This window comes from Bos javanicus, chromosome 7 (assembly GCF_032452875.1).
Source record: "Bos javanicus breed banteng chromosome 7, ARS-OSU_banteng_1.0, whole genome shotgun sequence".
NCBI lineage: Eukaryota > Metazoa > Chordata > Mammalia > Artiodactyla > Bovidae > Bos > Bos javanicus.
Genome location: NC_083874.1, coordinates 66,750,829 through 66,766,766, shown reverse-complemented (window position 1 = coordinate 66,766,766; position 15,938 = coordinate 66,750,829). Strand labels below are relative to the sequence as shown.

Sequence of the window (15,938 nt, the reverse complement as noted above, 5' to 3'; positions counted from 1 at the left end):
GGAGCTAGCTTGGCTCCCTGGTCTGCCACTCACCTCCTGCTGTGTGGCTTGGTTCCTAACAGGTCATAAACTGGTACCCACAAACTGTTTCAGGGCACATGCTTCCTGTATTAATCCTGGCAGAGTTGATGTCATGCACATCACAAGCCACAGAGGAATCCTCTGGTACTTTTTCCCATCTCTAACTTCTCTTGTTCTGTATTCTCAAGCACCATTTCCCATTGATGTCTAGAATCTTGGTTCCATGCATACTAATCATATATGCTAGGGGAATATGAGCATGGTGAAATAAGTTTGGTAAATAATAGACTCTTTTAATATGGTAAAATGCCCTGAAAATATTCAGAAATAAAAGACATTTCATAATATTTCTCACACTGACCTGATAGTGGATGTTTCATTTTTTTTTCTGCTTCATTTTTTTAAATTTTATTTTTAAACTTTACATAATTGTATTAGTTTTGCCAAATATCAAAATAAATGAGTGTATCATCAACTCCAGGATGGGTAAAAAAAAGGTTAAAGTGACCTACACACAAATACCAAAGAGTATTTTTAAATTTTTGGTCATAAGATATAGGGAATGAATAAATGAATGAAAAAGAAAGACAGACAGAAGGGAAAAGAGGGGGGCAGGGAGGAAAGGAAAAGGAAAAAGGTAAGTCAATGGAATCATTGAAAAAATTACCTATTTTTTTAAATCTTAGATTATTAGCCCCCGCCTCCTTGAGGTGCAATCATACTCTATTCCTGACTGTATCAAGAGAAGAAGAATAGCATCAGGGTTTGAAAATGCAAAGAAGAAATTCTGAAGCATCCAAATTTAGGAAAATCCCTTTTATAGAAAGACTATCATCTTGGGCAAACTCCCAAGAGGTGTCAGTCCCGTGAAAGAGGCAAAGTGTTCATTAGTAGGTGAGGGGTAGCCCCAAAGGCACGGCCGTCTATTAAAGCTGACAGCCATCTGCCACGAAACATGCTTCTCCTCTGTCCATTTTGTGAACCTCATTTAGTCAGCACTCCTGCTCTGTAAGGAATCAGTGCACTAATGTGAACTGCTACCACTCAAAAGTAATGGAGTGAGAATGCTATTATTTTAAATTGTTTGAAGCCATGCAGTCCCTAACTTCATTAGCTCCACTTCTAGGAAACCTATCTACCAAATTCTGTGGCATCTACAGAAATGGAAGAAACCCACAGAAATGTCATTCTATTACAAATGCCATTCTCTTCATTATAATAACTCACACACAAATGTATGTACATTTGACTTATGGTAGGTAGGAAAAGGATTCTGCAAATATGCCCATGTCCTAACCCCTAGGATATGTCAATCCGATGAGATTATCCTAGAATATCCTGGTAAGCTATGGAAGAGCCTGAAAAGCAGAAGAGGTGGGAAAAACAAGTCAGAAAATGAGGCAGAGGAGAAGGCAAAAGCTGATAAACACAAAGAGAGTCCGTGACCATGGGCTGAGGGCTGTTTATCCAGAACTAAGAGTAGCCCCTGGCCAACAACAGGGAAGCACACAGAATTCTACCAACAACCTGAACAAGCCTAAAAGCAGATGGCCCCGCCCCTAGACGACAGCCCAGGCCTATCAACATCTTAACTGTGACCTCGTGGCCATAAGCAGAGAATCTGAGTCATCTTGTACCTAGACTTCTGACCCATGGAAACAGACAAATAACAGATATTTTTGTAAGCCATCAAATTTTTGGTAACTTGTTACTGCAGTAATAAAAAATTCAAGATTTGTGTGAGTAATCCAAGAACATCAAAGATCCAAAACGGGTGAGCCTTACTTTGATTCATTCACCTAAATATCTATTTTTGGAGTGTCTCACCTACTCTTGTCAGGCACATGGTGGTAACTTTCACATGAATTAAGCTCCCTAGTGGTGAACAAAAATAGGCATCTCCTCCACTGCTTTCAGTCCAGTGGGGGATAGAAATATTAAGTGAACAACATTTATATAAATACATATGAAAATAGTAGCCAAATGGAGGGGAGGTGCTCGGCAGTAATAGTCTGTATCAGAGGTTCTGGTAGCAATGTGTCAACTAAACTTCCCTGGCATATTAAAAAGTTGAAAAGGTGCAGATTGAGGCAAGAAAGACCAGTGAAGACTGTGAAGCAAGAGAAAACAGAGCAACGGTGAGAAACTGAAAATGCTGGAATTGTAAGATTGGGCTGAAGACAGACATAAAAACTAGAATGAGAGGGTGTTATAAACCATTCTAAGGATTTTCCATAAAGAAAATACAAGCAGGAACCATGCTTCTAAAGGAAAGGGACTGTTTACTGATTAATGCAAAGGAATTCTTGTTGATTAATAATTCTAGAAACTGTTATATACATGAAATTATACTCAGGCTGCCCCTGTGAGCAAAATTTTAATCCATGGCTTAGGAAATGAAGTACAGAGTCTGTCCTTCAAACATCAGCTCACCACAGGTTTAGAGAAGCCCTAATTTTGGCATTGTAAGACTGAGAAAGGCACAGAAGGCAATTTATTCTCTTTGAGATTCAGTTTACTTATCTGCAAAATGGATACTTTTATACAAATAGGAGACACAAGGAAAACTTGCTGAATCAAGAAGGGAATGAATTCCTGCCCTGCCTGACTCAGGATCACATGAAAACCAAGTACACGAACATGTTTTGTAAAGCAGAAAATACTTTACAAATATGAATAATTTCTATTAAGTAACATCTTCATACAAGAGATCACTTAATGTTTCCAAAGATGGAAATAATAGTTACCGTAAATGGACTGGAACAGGTCAGTGAAGGTCAAGGAATTTCCACCCACTTACACCTGGGACAGTGGCCATCTGCTGTAGACAGATCAGGGGACTATAAGCAGAGGGACAAGAAGTTATTCCAGATAAAGCATCTTGAACCCGAGGTTTCTATGTAAACTTGCTCAAATTAGAACTAGAATAATATAGTTGCTGTTGTTGTTTAGCTGCCCAGTCATGTCGGACTCTTTGCGACCCCATGGATTGCAGCGCTCCAGGCCTCCCTGTCCCTCAACATCTCCCGGAGTTTGCCCATGTTCATGCTCATTGCATCAGTGATGCATTCCAGCCATCTCGTCCTCTGATGCCCTCTTCTCTTTCTTCCCTCAATCTTTCCCAGCATCAGGGACTTCTCCAATGAGTCATCTGTTCTCATCAGATGACCAAAATATTGGAGCTTCAGCATCAGTTCTTCCAGTGAATATTCAGGTTCCCTTCTCCAGGGGATCTTCCCAACCTAGAAATTGAATCCAGGTCTCTCACAATGCAGGCAGATTCTTTCCCATCTGACCCACCAGGAAAGCCCAATAATACTGGAGTGAGAAGCCTAGCCTTTCACCAGGGGATTTTCCCGACTCAAGAATTGAACAGAGAACAATATAGTAAGTCCGCTATAAATGAACAAGTTCTGATCCAAGAGCGCATTTTAAGTCCAATGAAGTTAGCCTAGGTATCCAACTAACACAACTGGCTACATAGTACTGTAATATAATAGATTTATAATACTTTTCACACAAGTAATACATAAAAAAAAATTAAACATTTTAAATGTAAAGTATAGCACCTTGAAAAGTACAGTAGTACATACAGTACAACAGCTGGCATACAAGGGCTGGCATCAAGTGAACAAGCAAAGAAGAGTTACTGCCTGGAGAAGGGAGAAGTGGTGGGAAACGGTAGAGCTGAAGGACGGTCAGCAATAGGAGACGGAGGGCAAGCAGCAGTGTCACTCATGCCTGACATTGATGACACAGGTTCTGGTTCGCTGCTGGAACCAGACATGTGTTCACATCTTTGAAAATTCGCAACTTGAAGGTTTAGGGGACTTTCAGTACAACTGCCCCAGTAACTCTAGGGGGTTATTAATGTAACACTTGGTTATCATTAAAGTAAAAATCTGCCCCAAATTATGATCATTTACAAGTTTGACCTTCTTTAAAACAAAATGTTTGTAGGGTGACCACTATCCTTCCTTGGAAACCTGAGAAAATGTTATTTCTATGGGAGCTCTGTTTCTGAAATCTTTCTGGCCAAGAATATCAGTCCAAGCAGTTTCATATCACAGAGAGAAGAGTGTAGTATTAAGCCTGAGGTGTGGATTCCAAGACAACTGTGTCTGGGTCACAGCTCTGCCAGCTAGTAGGAAAGTTATTTAAGTGCTGAGATTCAGTTTTCTCATCAGTAAAACAGGAGCTATGAGAGGACCTAAGACACATGGTTGAGCTTTGTGCAGTGACTAGCACAGAGAAATCCTTGGCAAACACTACTATCATCATTGCTATTACTGATCCATGTCATCTCAGAGAACCTGAAAGAGTGAACTTTTTTTAAGATAGGAAAAAATATTGAAAAAATAAGCTGCAACTCACTAATTGTTTATCAGCCTATTTCTTTTCTCTCTACTATTGGCAAAGGGAAAAAGAAAACTGAAAACTGCCTACACAAGTTTTCCCAGCTGTGCTACTCATCTTCACTGGGGGTTGTCTGTTCAAGGCAGAAATACAAAAATTCAGGGTTGTGTCAAGTACAAAAACCAGTACATCCTAATTTCAGAGCCCAATCTCAATTGCTGGCATTTGAAATACTTTGGAGATAGGAGTCATAATAATTTCAAAAAAGCCTTCCCCCGAGAAAGCAGCCAGACCAAGTCATTCATCTGCAATATCATAGCTGAGGGCTCAAAGCGAGCCCAGAGTTCAGGCATGTGGTAATCAGGTCTCTAAATTTACTCCACTGGCTGGGAAACCTGTCAAAAAAATTCTTATCACGGGCAGAGTTAATTATACATAAAATGACAGAAAAGACACGCTGGGAGACAAAAGGTGTCCTGGAGAGAGAGATGGCCAGAGGAAGGGCAGTGAACGGCCATGTTTAGATTGGGTCCCTGTGAATATGGAACCCTACCAGCCTACAAGTACAAATGAGTCTAGTGGGATTGGAAAACACTGTCTTCAGTGTCCAGACAGATTTATGTTGAGTTCATTCATGGAAAGGTAAAATACACTACAAATCCAGTAACCAAGAACTTTCTACTCTTCAATTTACTTCCTCACCAGTACAAGAAATTCTTTACATTTTTCTTTCATTTCATTCATTTGTTCAAACATCACTGACTAATATAGACATGCATCAGACAGAAAACATGACATAGAATGACAGACAAAGCCCTCCCCTTGCACCACTGACAGTCTGAACAGAAACAGAGATCAAACAGCAAAACACAAAACAAATAGGTCTTTCTCTACTGTGATGAGTACTTCATAGGAAAAGAACGGTGCAAGGGAAGGCATATTGGGGATAAAGTGTATAATTTGAATTGTGAAGGAAAGTGGAAGGGGGTGATATTTACATTTCAGACTGGAAGCAAAATAGAAATATGTACATTAAGAACAAGCAGAGGAGTGTTCCAGGTTAGAGGGTTTTAAAATCCTTTGTTTCATTTAGGTCTCTTCTTAAAAAATAATAATAATAATTTATTTATTTACTTGTACTGGGTCTTAGTTGCTGTATTCAGGATCTTTCGTTGCGGCATGTGGGATCTAGTTTCCTGCACAGAAATAGAACTGGGGCCCCCTGGATTGGGAGCGCAGAGTCTTAGCCACTGGACCACCATGAAGTCCCAGTGCTCTTCTTTCTATCCTTCCTTCCTTCCAGTCAGCCAGACCCCAGAGTATTGGTTTAGAATAGCCCACATACTGTTACAAATAAAGGGAGGATATAAAAGAAGAGAAACCTTGTCTTTACTCTTGAAATTTTTTTTATCTCATTGGGGCAGCAAACCTTTTATGTATGTGAGACAAATTATAAACAGTGCCAAAGAGCATACTGGACAGACTCAAACTAAGCAGCCTGGGGTTCTGTCTCCAGGCCACCAAGCCTTCCCTGACTCTTGTCCATTCCTTACTCACACTTCATCCTCTCCCCAGTGGGTTCAGAGGCTTTTTCCAGCTGGGCTCCCTCTCCTCCATCCTCTGGACCATGAAGACAACCTCTGCCTGCTGTCACCCCTCCCTCTCTTATGAACCAGATGGAATCCTCCCAAGGTGAACAAAGATCCAGAGAGAGCCTGAGTTTGCTGTGTCCCTTTGGATTTTGTGAGTTGGACCACTAGATTTTCATACACTGCCATTCTTAACTGCTAAATTCCTGCCACTGACAATTCTTTCTCAGCTTAGAAGCCATCAGTCTCCCAGTCTGCCCAGCATGAGTTACTGATATGTTCTGAGACGATGTTTTTTTTTTGTGTGTGTGTGTGTGTATTTTTTTGGATGAATTATTTTTGGAGAAGGAAATGGCAACCCACTCCAGTGTTCTTGTCTGGAGAATCCCAGGGATGGTGGAGCCTGGTGGGCTGCCGTCTACGGGGTCGCACAGAGTCGGACACGACTGAAGCGACTTAGCAGTATTTTTGTATACTCCCATTACATATCTTTCTTTTCAAACACAAATAAGCTTAATATTTTTAAGATGCACAAAAAAGAGCTATGAAACTAGTGATCACATTTGCAGTCCATGCACTAAGTGCCCTTTGAGAGGTGTCTTTGAAGCTGTTTAGAAATCTTCAGTAGTCCACATAAGCTTCCATCACCAGGAGTCCATGCCATGATCATATAACTCTCATCTGAGCCAGCCTTAGTAGGCACCCCAAGCACCAGTGCAGAGAACACCAGGATGGGCATTACCCAGAACACATTATTGTACTCAACTATAAACCCTCTTTTAGAATTGCCCTTGTGACCCTTCCTACAATGAATGACTGGTCCAGGCAGGAGCATCAAGGCTCAGTTTCCTTGTCTCACTTAGGGACAATGGTAGAGAGCCAATCTAGCTTCAGAACTCCCCATGAGGTTGGCAGAGGCATTTTTGAAACTGCATCATGTCCTAACTTCTCCATCTGCTTAATCTTTATTTCCCTTCCCTTCCACAAATATTGATCCTAACAGCCCTCATTAATTGAAGTAATACACGTTAATTTCTGTCTCAGGATCCAGTTCCTGGAGATGTAATATTCCCCAACCAGAGACTGGAGGAATAGTCATGTGGATTCATCTTAAACTTCCTGCATTTACTCAGCACAGATGTGAGCAGGTATTGTATTCCCTTAAGAAGCTTATATTGCTCCAAATCTCTATCAAATTACCAATGGTGTTTTTCACAGAACTGGAACAGAAAATGTTTTAATTTCTTTGGAGACCAAAAATACCCAAAATAGCCAAAGCAGTCTTGAGAAAGAAGAATGGGGCTGGAGGAATCAGGATGCCTGACTTTAGACTATACTACAATACCACAGTTATCTAAACAGTATGGTTTGGGCACAAAAATAGAGTTATAGAACAATAGAACAGAATAGAAAGTCCAGAAATTAGCCCATGCATCTGTGGTCAATCAATCTACAACAAAGGAGGCAAGACTATACAATAGAGAAAAGACAATCTCTTCAACAACTGGGGCTGGGAAAACTAGACAGCTACATCTAAAAGAATGAAATTAGAACATTCTATAACATCATACACAAAAATAACTCAAAATAGATTAAAGAACTAAATGTAAGACCTGATACTACAAAAACTCTTAGAGGAAGAATACTCTTTGATATAATTTGCAGTGGTATCTTTTTTTCAAATTGTCTTCTAAAATAATGGAAATAAAAACAAAAATAAACAAATGGGACCTAATTAATCTGAAAAGCTTTTGCACAGCAAAGGAAACCATAAACAATAAAAGAGACAACCCACAGAGTGGGAGAAAATATTTGTAAATGATCTGACAAGGGATTAATTTCCAAAACTCTACAATAGCTCATGTAGCTTAATTTAAAAAAAAAAATCAAAAAATGGGTAGAAGATCTAAATAGACATTTCTCCAAAAAATACATACAGGTGGCCAAGAGGCACATGAAAAAAAAATACTCCATACTGCTAACTATTAGAGAAATGTAAATAAAAAATATGAAGTATTACTTCACACCAGTCAGAATGGCCATCATCAAAAAGTCTACACACAATAAAAGCTAGAGAGAGTGTGGAGAAAAGAGAACTCTTCTACACTGTTGGTGGGAATGTAAATTATTATAGCCACTATAGAGAACAGTATGGAGGTTCCTTATAAAACAAACTAGAGCTACCATAGGATCCAGCAATTTAACTCCTGGGCATAAATCTGAGGAAAACCATAGTTCATAAGGATACATATACCTCAGTGTTCATTGCAGTGCTGTTTACAACAGCCAAGACATGGAAGCAACCTAAATGTCCATTGAGAGAGGAGTGGATAAAGAAGATACAGTACATATATTTGATGAAATATAACCCAGTCATTAAAAAGAATGAAATAATGTCATTTGCAACGTGGATAGACCTAGAGATTATCATACTAACTGAAGCAAGTCAGAGAGAGAAAGACAAACATCATATGATATTGCTTACATGCAGAATATTAAAAAATGATACAAATGAACTTATTTACAAAACAGAAACAGACTCAGAGACTTAGAAGACAAACTTATGGTTACTAAAGGGTTTTCTTTTGGTTAGGGGGAGGGATAAATTGGGAGCAATATTCACATATACACACTACCATATGTAAAATATATAACCAACAAGGAACTTCTCTATCGCACAGAGATCTCTGCTCAATATCCTGTAATAACTTATATGGGCAAAGAATTTGAATATAATAGATAGATACATACGTATAAATGAATCACTTTGCAGTACACCTGAAAGTAACACAACACTGCTAATCAACTATACTTCAATATAAAAAAAGATTATAAAAAGAAGCTGATAGCTTTACTATAGAGCTCAGTCTGGTTTTGGTTTTGTTTTTGTTTTTTCCACAAGTATACGTCAGTCCATTAGAAACTTGTCTACAGAATCTAATGCACTAGTTGTTATTCTGAAGAGTTTGATCCTTAATATCCAAGGTAGTTGCAGTGATCCAATGTGGACCATCTGTTGTTGTGTCAGTCTGTTCAGGCAAGAGAGTTAAAATCCTAGGAGAGTCTGGAATCACAAGTTTCTTGCATTCAAAAATAATGTGGCAGCATTTTCAGCCCAGCTGTGAAGTGCTGCATGACTAAGAAAATACAAGTCCCCTAGGAGACACACTGTGCTACATGATAATGAAATCAGGATGAGGCCAGCTTTATGATCTGTTTGGTCATCTGAGAGGCCAGTTTTTTGTTGTTGTTGTTTTTAAACCAAGCTTTAAATAGAAATTTCTTCATTGTAAATACTCTTTTAAAGGCAGCTTTTCTGCTCATCACTTTCCATCTTCTTTTTTTTAAAGTCTAACTTCCCCCCAAAACACTCTCTCCGAAGGAACAGTTCTGCTCCTGAATAATAATTTTGTAAAAGTAACATGAAATGCTTGCATTTATAGGGTGGAGGGCTGACAATATATACCGTTTTGGATGTGTGCTAAGTCGCTTCGGTTGTGTCCAACTCTTTGCAACCCTATGGACTGTAGCCCACCAGGCTCTTCTGTCCATGGGATTCTCCAGGCAAGAATACTCCAGTGAGTTTCCATGCCCTCCTCCAGGAGATCTTCCTGACCCAGGGATCAAACCTGCATCTACAATTTCTTCATTGGCAGCAGGGTTCTTTACAAGTAGCTCCACCTGGGAAGCCCAGGTATATTTTTTAGAGCTTAATTAAGAAGATATCACCATAAAAGTTCTGGGTTGATATTTATACTTGGTGAGGGCTGAGTCTAGACAAGGGAAGCAAAATCAACATGAATTTTTATCATGTAAGAGTTGAAGTAGAAGCCATTATGTACTACAGTTGGTTAGCACATTTCATTGGTGTAATAATGACATCACCCTCCTTGTTAAGGGAATCTAGTGACACAGTCGCCATGTTTGAAGATGGACACCATGACTGGTGCTTCCACTAAATCAAAAGTTTGTAATTGGTCAAGGATTTTTAAAACTGTTTGTGTTTTCCTCCAGTGTTCCATCCCACCTCCACTCTTATTTACTATTTTGATGCAGATATTTGGGCTCTGGTCCATCTGAACGTACTGATTCAGAACTGCTTTCTAGATATGTGCTGGACTCTGCATTTTTCAGAAGCCAAATGTGATTCTTATACATAATAGTATGTTGGAACTAATCCTTTGACAAATGAAATCATAAATGGAATGCCCAAACACAAATGAACTATGCCACATTTTGGTCTTTTCATAGATGTATGCATTCCAATCACTTGTATGTGACTGGCCCTCCCCCAGCCATGAAAACATCCACCATGACCTTCAGTTCTTCACTCTTTACTTCCTGGTTTCCTAGCCTGCTGGCCTCCAAACCTTGACCTGTGATAGTAAGCTGATATTTCTCTTTCTTTTTGGTGGCCACTCTGGACAAGCTTTTCACCCTTCAGATCCATGCACCACATCACAGGGAAGAGACAAACTGGGGTCACAGGCAGTGGACTAGCAGAGTTGTCTTCCTGTCCATTTACCACATCAATAGAGAAAAACAAATTCATTCATCCACTCATTCATTTAATCCTTCATTTATTCAATATACATTTATTATGGGAATCCCTGGTGACTCAGTGGTAAAGAATCTGCCTGCAGTGCAGGAGGTTGTCTGCAACACAGGAGCTGCTGCTGCTGCTGCTAAGTCACTTCAATCATGTCCAATTCTGTTAGACCCCATAGACAGCAGCCCACCAGGCTCCCTCTGTCCATGGGATTGTCCAGGCAAGAGTACTGGAGTGGGTTGCCATTGCCTTCTCCGGCAACACAGGAGACACTCATTCAATTCCTGGGTTGGGGAGATCCCCTGGAGAAGGAAATGGCAACCCATTCCAGTAGTCTTGCCTGGGAAATCCCATGGGCAGAGGAGCCTGGCAGGGTACAGTCCATGGGGTCACAAAGAGTTGGACATGACTGAGCGACTAAACCACCACTACCCACCAAGCACTTTCTACACCCTGAAGATACGTTCATAGAGAAAACAGGCTTGGGACCCATGTTATGGTTTTGGTTTCCAGCAGGCTTTAATTAGTTACTTTTTCAATTAAACTTGTGAATATTATAGAGAAAAAAGTGCTTAGTGAAATAAGTCAGAGCAAGACAAATACTAGATGACATCACTTATATGTGAAATCTAAAAACTAATATAAATGAATATATATGCAAAAGAGAAACAGACTCACAGATTAAAAAAAAACAAACTCATGGTTACCAAAGGGGAAAGAAAAGTGGGGAGGGACATACCTCAGGTGTGAAAGTGCTTAGCCAAGTGGCTGGAAACCCAAGGGAAGATGGACAAGAAAGGAGCCTGATATCCTAGATCATGCCTGATCTTTACACTAAAGATTTTCTTCGTATTTTAACAACCATGTGAAGCCCGGGGAAGGGGAATTAGGGGATGCAATCTGCATGTCAAGCACTCTGCTCAGATCTAGAAGATGAATAGGAGAGACAGCAGGGAGAGCTGTCAAAAGGCTATGGCATGTGGAAGATGACTGTAACTGAGAGGAGAAGAGCAGCAGGCAGTGGAGGTGAAGAGAAGTGGGCAGTTTGGGGATTTAGGAAAGATTGGTGATTGATGAAAACAGGGGATGAGGAAGAAGGTGGTGTCAAGGATTATACCCAGTGATGGACACATTGCTCCTCCCTTGTGAACCCCTCATTCATGGACTCTCCTCCGGGATGGAGGGGGAGGAGCAGATGACAGACACTAAGAGAACAGATTTCAAGTGATTTATGCTCCACCTGCTCCTCAAAGCCTTCATCTACAACATAAAGAAAAGAAGAGTATTTCCTGCATAGGATCATGGGGTAGAATAAATGACTTAGTACACACCAGCTACTGAGAACAGTGTCTGGCGCCCCATTGCTCCTGTCACTATTACTTCTTCCTGCACTGGCTCCTGTGGGAGAAGTAACAAGGTGTGGGAGTTGAGAGTGTGGGCTCTGGAAGCAGTTACACCTAACTCTGAATCCCAGATCTGGCATTTCAGCTACTATTTACTATTTAGCCACTATACCATTTCAGCTCTATTTTCATTGTAATTAATTTTTTTAAAGTTAAGATTTCTCTTTAGCTCTACATTTTTTTCCAAATATAAGCTATTTCAAATGTCCAAAAATATGAAAAATGATGAATCAGGCATTCCATACACACTCCCAGATTTAGCAAATGTTTACACTGTGCTTCACACCTACTTTTAAAGATGTAAAATGGTGCAAGACTTTATTAAAGAATTCTCTCCATGATTTCCATTTATTTCCTTTACAGAAAGTAACTGTTATTCTGAAATTAGTGTGTCTCTCTCTGTTACTGGCTTCCCTAATAGCTCAGTTGGTAAAGAATCCACCTGCAATGCAGGAGACCCCAGTTCAATTCCTGGGTCGGGAGGATCCACTGGAGAAGGGATAGACTAATCCACTCCAGTATTCTTGGGATTCCCTTGTGGCTCAGCTGGTAAAGCATTTGCTGCTACAGGTTTTGAAAAATACTTTTATTACATATTAGTTCAATTCAGTTGCTCAGTCATGTCTGACTCTTTGTGACCCCACGCCAGCCTCCCTGTCCATCACCAACTCCCAAAGTCCACCCAAACTCAAGTCCATTGAGTCGGCGATGCCATCCAGCCATCTCATCCTCTGTGGTTCCCTTCTCCTCCTGCCCCCAATCCCTCCCAGCATCAGGGTCTTTTCCAATGAGTCAACTCTTCGCATGAGGTGCACAAAGTATTGGAGTTTCAGCTTCAGCTACAGTCCTTCCAATGAACACCCAGGACTGGTCTCCTTCAGGATGGACTGGTTGGAACTCCTTGCAGTCCAAGGGAATTGCAAGAGTCTTCCCCCAGCACCACAGTTCAAAGGCATCAATTCTTCAGCGCTCAGCTTTCTTCACAGTCCAACTCTCACATCCATACATGACCACTGGAAAAACCATAGCCTTGACTAGATGGACCTTTGTTGGCAAAGTAATATCTCTGCTTTTGAATATGCTATCGAGGTTGGGCATAACTTTCCCTCCAAGGAGTAAGCTTCTTTTAATTTCATGGCTGCAAACACCATCTGCAGTGATTTTGGAGCCCCCAAAAATAAAGTCTGACACTGTTTCCACTGTTTCCCCATCTATTTCCCATGAAGTGATGGGACCAGATGCCATGATCTTAGTTTTCTGAATGTTGAGCTTTAAGCCAACTTTTTCACTCTCCTCTTTCACTTTCATCAAGAGGTTCTTTAGTTCCTCTTTACTTTCTGCCATAAGGGTGGTGTCATCTGCATATCTGAGGTTATTGATATTTCTCCCGGCAATCTTGATTCCAGCTTGTGCTTCTTCCAGCCCAGAGTTTCTCATGATGTACTCTGTATAAGTTACATAAGCAGGGTGACAAGATACAGCCTTTACGTACTCCTTTTCCTATTTGGAACCAGTCTGTTGTTCCATGTCCAGTTCTAACTGTTGCTTCCTGACCTACATACAAATTTCTCAAGAGGCAGGTCAGGTGGTCTGGTATTCCCATCTCTTTCAGAATTTTCCACAGTTTATAGTGATCCACACAGTCAAAGGCTTTGACACAGTCAATAAAGCAGAAATAGATGTTTTTCTGGAACTTTCTTGCTTTTTCAATGATCCAGTGGGTGTTGGCAATTTGATCTCTGGTTCCTCTGCCTTTTCTAGAACCAGCTTGAACATCGGGAAGTTCATGGTTCACATATTGCTGAAGCTTGGCTTGGAGAATTTTAAGCATTATTTTACTAGCGTGTGAGATGAATGCAATTGTGCGGTAGTTTGAGCATTCTTTGGCATTGCCTTTCTTTGGGATTGGAATGAAAACTGACCTTTTCCAGTCCTGTGGCCACTGCTGAGTTTTCCAAATTTGCTGGCATATTGTGTGCAGCACTTTCACAGCATCATCTTTCAGGATTTGGAATAGCTTTGTTCCTCCACTAGCTTTGTTCGTAGTGATACTTTCTAAGGCCCACTTGACTTCACATTCCAGGATGTCTGGCTCTAGGTGAGTGATATTTTTGCATATATCTCTCTCTCTCTCTCTCTCTCATAAAAGTAGTACTGTTTTGTATGCTTAAAATTTTCATATAAATAGTATCATATTTAAAGGAGGTAGAATTTTTCTCAGGAAGAAAGAATGGTGTTAACATTTGAAAATCTATTGCTAGAATTTATCACATAAATAGATTAATAAGGAATTAACATAATTTTCTGAATATACTATAAGCATTTGCTAAATACTCATTACTTATTCATGATAAAATGCTCTTCAAATTGCTAATGCATCACACAACACCAAAATTTCTTAACTGGGGTATTATTAATATTTTGTTTCAGGAAATTCTTTGCTGTGGGGGCTAGATATAAATTATACAATGTGTAGCCTGAAAGAGTCTCTTATTCATGATAATCAAAACTGTCTCCAGACATTGCCAAATGTCCCTAGTGACAAAATAGCACTTGGTTGCGAAGCACTGTTAGGCAATTTTTTAATCCCTATGAGATTCAGTTTTCTCACTTACAAAATGGAGAATATAATAGGACCAATGCTACAGCAAACCTGTGCAATAAAATGACATAGTTACAATGCGTGCTGGCAGTTTCAATAAGCCCTCAATAAATGTATTTGCTTGATGGTGGTCACGGTGATCGTGATGATGGTGCTGCTGATGATACTGATGCTGATATGGGCAGGACAATACTGTTGAAAGACACACAAGCATGTTTGTGGTTTTGTTCTAAGGTTTTCCTCTTCACTCATCAGCGAGGCCCTCTGTAGTCATTTCCTTAGGGGGGATGATGCAGAAGAGTCAATTTCCCGCTTCAGGAAATGTGTGGTCTCACTGACAAGTAGCAATGGTTTTGGGAACGATGTGCTGAATAAAGTGGAAAATTTTCTACCCTGGTATAAAATCCTGGGATGAGGGGAAAAGGAGGAATCAGGATGCTACTAGGAGGATTAGGGGACAGAGTGGCCTCTGATAGGAGGATCAAACCTGGAGGAGCTGCCAAAGGGACACAGGCCACCTCAAGAGGCCTCCCATCTTCTGTGAACCCATGAGGGTCCGCTGTTTATCTTCCACATCCCTGGGAAACAAGCAAGCTCCAACATCCCATCTACTGGGTTTACATGAATAGTGCTTATCATCTCACTGAGGCTGCCAATAGCTGGCCTTGCAGCCTATGTCCAGGAGGGAACTCCATACGTACTGCCAGCACACTGCTCCCCTGAAACCAAGCAGGACCCTATGGGGCCCTCCTAAGCACAAGAACATTTCTGTGTCCCCCATTCCTTGTTTGTAGGAAAAAAGGTTCAGCCTCCTACACCTTCCATGAGTCCCAAAGGGCCAATTCAAACAGTGACTAGCTGGGGGGTGAGGGAATACAGAAAGAAACAAGAGTGTAGTGATGGGGGACCCTGTTGTGGCTCTCCCTTGAGAGAGGTGCATACATATCTCTGAGTCCCTCTACAGGAACTAATGCCCCCACCCAGGTGGAGGACGGTAACTTCAGGCTGAGCACAAGCAGCCCCCAGATGGGTTAGAACCATGAGACTGATGACTGAGATTCCTGGAACATCACCTTATTAAATCCTCCCCACCAGTCAATCAGATAAAGGTCGTGTACCCTGCAGCCCTACCCTCAAACATTGCCTATAAAAATTCTTCCTAGAAAACCATCAACAGGTCTTTTGCACAGGACAAACCCTATTCTCTTGCTTGGCTCTGCAATAAAATCTTTCTCTGCTCCAAACTATGACGTTTCAGTCTGTCTGGCACTTGAACTGGGTTCAACAGCACACTCGGTGATGCTATCTGTCCACAGTGCACTGCACCTATCCGTGCCCTGGACGCTGATGGACACCTAGTGCATCAGGACCTGTGGGAACAGCTCTCCTGGACATCTAGATGGCCCTTGACAGTCTGG

General features: G+C 40.8%; 1 protein-coding gene across 4 annotated transcripts in view; it reads right to left on the bottom strand.

Moving 5' to 3' along the window:
- SGCD (sarcoglycan delta) overlaps positions 1-15,938 on the bottom strand; it is a 1,108,732-nt gene that overhangs the window by 796,076 nt on the left and 296,718 nt on the right. For 2 of the 4 annotated variants that reach the window (XM_061424147.1, XM_061424149.1), the window contains exon 1: positions 14,597-14,790. The exons of 1 other annotated variant lie outside the window; for it this stretch is intronic. The gene's annotated coding sequence lies outside the window, so the exon portion shown is untranslated. Of the gene's footprint in view, positions 1-14,596; positions 14,791-15,938 lie in introns of those variants that run through there. One more of the 4 variants, XM_061424150.1, reaches the window with a different exon arrangement.